The sequence below is a fragment of the Nematolebias whitei genome, chromosome 14 (assembly GCF_014905685.2).
Source record: "Nematolebias whitei isolate Nwh7 chromosome 14, NemWhi1, whole genome shotgun sequence".
Lineage (NCBI taxonomy): Eukaryota > Metazoa > Chordata > Actinopteri > Cyprinodontiformes > Rivulidae > Nematolebias > Nematolebias whitei.
In genome coordinates this window covers 2043946-2049505 of record NC_056511.1, presented here as the reverse complement: position 1 = coordinate 2049505, position 5560 = coordinate 2043946, and positions in this window count along the sequence as shown.

Below are 5560 nucleotides of genomic sequence, written 5' to 3'. Positions count from 1 at the left end.
TCTATGTGGCCCTGTGATGGACTGGAGACCTGTCCAGGGTGTACCCCGCCCCTCGCACAGTGATTGCCAGATATGGGCACCGGTGACATGAGAGGGTGGCCTCCCTCCGCCTACGTGTGGGGGGATGGGTTCTGACTGTCGTTTGTGCTTATGCACCAAACGGCAGTTCAGATTATCCACCCTTTTGGAGTCCTTGGAGGGGGTACTGGAAAGTGCACCTCCTAGGGACTCCCTTGTTCTGCTGGGGGACTTTAATGCTCACGTGGGCAATGACAGTGAGACCTCGAGGGGTGTGGTTGGGAGGAACCCCCCCCCCCTGATCTGAACCCGAGTGGTGTTCTGTTGTTGGACTTCTGTGCTCGTCATGGATTGTCAATAACGAACACCATGTTCAAAATTAAGGGTGTCCATATGTGCTCTTGGCACCAGGACACCCTAGGCCGCAGTTCGATGATCGACTTTGGCATCGTCTCATCTGATCTGCGGCCACATGTCATGGACACTCGGGTGAAGAGAGGGGCGGAGCTGTCCACTGATCACTACCTGGTGGTGAGTTGGCTCCGATGGTGGGGGAGGATGCCGGTCAGACCTGGCAGGCCCAAACGTATTGTGAGTGTTTGCTGGGAACGTCTGGCAGAGTCTCCTGTGAGACGGAGCTTTAACTCCCAACTCCGGGAGAACTTTGAACATGTTCCAGGGGAGGTGGGGGACATTGAGCCTGAGTGGGCCATGTTCCGTGCCTCTATTGTCGAGGCAGCTTACCGGAGCTGTGGCCACAAAGTTGTCTGTGCCTGTCGCGGCAGCAACCCTCAAACCCAGTGGTGGACACCGTCAGTGAGGGATGCTGTCAGGCTGACGAAGGAGTCCTATCGGGCCTTTTGGCCTGTGGGACCCCGGAAGCAGCTGATGGGTACCGGCAGTCCAAGCAACATGCGGCTTGGGTGGTCGCTGAGGCAAAAACTCGGGCATGGGAGGAGCTCGGAGAGGCCATGGAGAACGACTTCCGCACAGATTTGGGGCAATTCTGGTCCACCATCCGGCGTCTCAGGGGGGAAAGCGGTATACCACCAACTCTGTTTATAGTGGGAGTGGTGTGCTGCTGACCTCAACTTGGGATGTTGTGGGTCGGTGGGCAGAGTAATTCAAAGACATCCTCAATCCCACCGGCACGTCTTCCACTGAGGAAGCGGAGCCTGGGGACTCTGGGTCGGGCCCTCCAATCTCTGGTGCTGAGGTCACCGAGGTGGTTAAAAAGCTCCTCGGTGGCAGGGCCCCAGGGGTGGATGAGATTCACACGGAGTTCCTTAAGGCTCTGGATGTTGTAGGGTTGTGTTGGCTTACGCGACAACACACCCTCGACCAAGGTCGACCAAGGTCCAAGGTCGGACCTCGACCTTGGACCAGTAAAGACTCAAAGGCTGACAAGAAAAATAGTCTGCCTGAATAAATCAACTATTGTGGTTTATCTGAATCTGACTCCCTGGTTGGCCTCGAAACAGGCCGGCATCAGTTTCTCCTGGGAAATGTGTAAACTAAAGAAAAGCTTCATCTATCCCCCCCGCCCCCCCGCCCCTTTCTGTGAATGCTGATCAGAACTGTGCCGGCTGACCAGCATCTTATCAGGACAATGGACTGTTAGTGCTTCATGGACCGCCTCGTCGTAAATGCATATGTAACGTGTTCATTACGTGCTGCTGGCAGAGTTTTTAATGTTTTAAATCGTGTCCTGTCAGGACAAGGTGTGAAGAGATCGTTTTTGTAATGCCACCACCCTCTCCTCATGGCTTTGTCCCTTTTTCTATATAAAAATGTGTTCTGAAAAGGATAAGAAGGCCGCGCTTATATCAGCAGCTACGTGCACTCCGCCCATCGCTCAGACGACTGTTTGGACATATTCTCGTTGTGTCTCTGTGCAATGATAATAAAACTTATTATGATTCTGATTCTGATTTTGTTGCATGCAGAACACATCACTAAAGACAAGTTTATTCCTGCAAACTTCTGTGTTTGTTTTAAAACAAATCTGAAAGTTGTCTGAGCCAACGCAGATTTAAAGTTAAATTAAACAAAAATCTGTCCATAAAATGGAAAAAAAAAATAAAGAGAACTTATTTTGGTACTTTAAAAAGAAGATGAACTCATTAAGAAAATTATGTGTAAACACACACACATACACACAGAGAGAGGCAATTAAAAGTAAAATAGGTCTTAACGAGGTTAAACAGGATGCTCGTTGCCATGACAACAGACGGTCATGGCTCTTTGTTTTCTGTGACTGGAGATACAACGGGACCTGAAATGAGTCCCTTTGGTTTCCGTTTTCCCTTTGTTGAAATAATCACCATTTTTTAATGAGCTGACATAACTGGTTATAACAAACGTCGAATTTCTCTCTAATTGTTTGTAGTTTGGGTTTAAAAAGATGAATCTGCTCCATGTTTGTTCAAAGAGTCAGGAATAAGAAACGAAAGGTGTTCGGTGTCTGAGCGTTGACTTGACTGGAAACTTTATTTTGATGACTTCCTGAGGAGAGATGGAGCTGCTGAGGTTTGAACACTCTCAAGGTCTGTAAGTTTGGATTGTTTTTACAGAACCGTTAAAGTTACATTTGTCTGATAAACATCAAAACTACAAATTAAAATAAAACACAAGCCGTCAGTATTTCACTTATTTTATCTAAAATGTCTGATTCTGTAAACTTCATTTGGAGGAAAGTTTTAGATTTTGATTTCCTGTTTTGTAGCTGAAAGTTGTGTTTTTAGTTTTGATAATTTATTCATTCACAATTTATTATTATTGTTGTTATTGTTATTCTTTAATATTTTTATTTAACAGGAAATGTGTTTAAATATAAATTTAGCTAAAGTTTAAACTGTGATGAAACCGTGGAAACTGTAAATCCGCACGATTTGAACCGTGAAGCAACAGAAAAACATATAAATTAAACATGAACTCGTCTCTGGAAGACAAACTGAAGAACGTAAATTTGTCAATTCTAAATTAGAAACCAGAATTATTGTTTAACATTTTTCACATTCTGTGGCTTTAAATTAAAAACACAAACATGAATAAAGTAAATTATTATTCTTAACAATTTTAGCTCAAACTAACAAAAAACATCTGTAACATCCTGATGTAGGTTCAACATCTGTAACGTTTACACACTTTAGCTTAAACAGATGTTTTTAAAAGTTTAAATGTGAATGTTCAAACCAGATGTCTTTCAGTTTTCTACACTTTATTTCCACATTTGTACTAGTTTTAATAAGTTCAGTTTTCTGAAATGTTTTGTTTGTTATTTAGATGTTTTTAATGAAATGTTAAGAAAACTAAAATATTTCTCAGTTTGAAACACTTTACTGAAAACTGAGAATAGTTTGAAGTTATTTAGTGTAAAAGTTTGACGCAAACTTTTCTCAGAGATTTTCTGCAGCTTTTTTGCATCATTTGATTAAAACCTTAAACTAAAATATTTATGATATTTAATGCGTGACCGAATAATTTTGTAATAAATGTTTTTTTCTGTTGAACGTTGAACTAAATAAAAACATTTCAGGATATTTCACTGCATCATTTTAATGCGTTCACAGAAGAAAAGAAACAACTTTTAAAAGTTTTGAAGTGGTTATTTGTTTTTGTTTCCTGCAATCAAAAGACAAAAGACTAAAATATTCTGAAAATTATATGAAAACTTTTATATATGATTAAAAAACTGGACTGGATACTGCTGTTCTTGCAAATTTTAGGCCTGTGTCTAAATTATATTTTATCTCAAAAATCCTGGAGAAGATAGTTTTGAACCAATTAATGGATTTCTGGAGAAACACAATATCCATGAGGTTTTCTATTCTGGTTTGAAAACCTTCACGGCACAGAATCAGCTCTTTTAACAGATTTTAATTGTTTTTTAGCAACTGACTGAGGACTGTGTTGTTCTTGTGCTTTTAGACTTTGCTGCATTTGATACAGTGGACCATAAACGTTTAATCTCCCTGTCGTGGTCAGCAGCCCCCGCTGGCCCCCCATCTGCTCACTTCGCTGCCCCTTCATGACGTGCCATGTTTCTGCCCCTCTCCTTCATGTGTTGTTGATCCCTCAGCTCCTGTCAATCTGCACTTCAGGTCTGCTCATGTCACTTCTCTGTCACCACGCCCCCTCAGCTGATTCACACCAATCAACCTTCATGCCTCTCACCTGTTCTCTCCACTACTTAACCTCCATGCCCACACTCATTTGGTGTGAGATTATTAAACCTCTCATGGTCCCTGATTCTCAAGCCAGTTGTAGTTTCATGCCTGAACCTCAAGTCTTGTGTTTTGACTACGACCTCACGCCTGCCCCTTGGATTCATCTCTCTGCCTGCCACTCGTCTGGTTCTGCTCTGCCCTTCTGACCCTGGTACGACAACTTTTTCTGGCCCTTTGACTCTGGATTTTGGATTAATGCATCTGTTTAAAGAACTCTGACTCCCCATGCTTGACCCCTGCCTTGCCTTCTGGATCACGACCCCACCTCTTCTGGATCCTCTCCCTGGCTGCAGCTGCAATTATAAATAAAACTGTTTTCATTTTTTTACTCTTGTGTCTTGTCATTCTGAATCCAAACGCCTGGTTTTGGTACACTCCCACTTGAATCAGTGGATGGGTGTCAGTGGTGCAGCACTGGAGTGGTTCAGGTCATACTTGAGAGATCAAACATTTTGAGTCAGTGTTGGTAACTTTGTGTCCTCCACTGCTTGTCTCACGTGAGGTTCCCCAGGGTCTGTCCTGGGCCCACTACTATTTTCTCCTTATTTGCTTCCACTTGGTTCCATGCTTTGGAAGCATGGTATTTCCTTCCACTGTTATGCAGATGACAGTCAGATTTATATCCCTCTCACAAAACAGATCTCCACTCTGTCAATCCGTTGCTCAGGTGTCTTGATGACATAAAAACCTGGAAGGCTCTAATCTTTTTAAATTTTAATGAAAAAAAAACCTAATTGATGGTTTTTGGTGGTACCACTAGCCCTCCGTCCTGTAGAACTGGAACTCTTGGCCCAGTTCATTAAGCCCACCGTTACAAATCTTGGAGTGAAAATGGATCTCAAGCTCGACAGTCAGAAGTTCAGTTGTTAAATCGAGTTTTTTCCAGTTATGGCAGCTGGCTAAAATAAAACCCACAGTAACTCATGCCTTTGTGACCACCAGGCGGGATCACTGTGATGCTCTTTATGTGGGGGTTAGTGGCTCCTCCATTGCCCGCTGTCAGATGGTGCAAAATGCTGCTGCACGTCTTCACTGGCACATGTAAACACAAGCACATTTCCCCCATTTCAGCCTCACTTCACTGGTTGACCATCAGTTTAGGATCGGTTTTAAGATTCTTTACTTTTAAATCTCTTACTGGTCTCACCCCACCCTAGCTCTCAGAGCTGCTACAGACTTGATGTCCCTGTTGGACTTTATTTCTTATTTTCTTGTGTTTCTCTTCTGCAGATCTGAACGTGCCCTTTGTGGCGGATCTGAGGTGGAGCTCCGTGAACGGCAGCCAGGAGCCCAGAGAGGTCAGCTTCTTCATC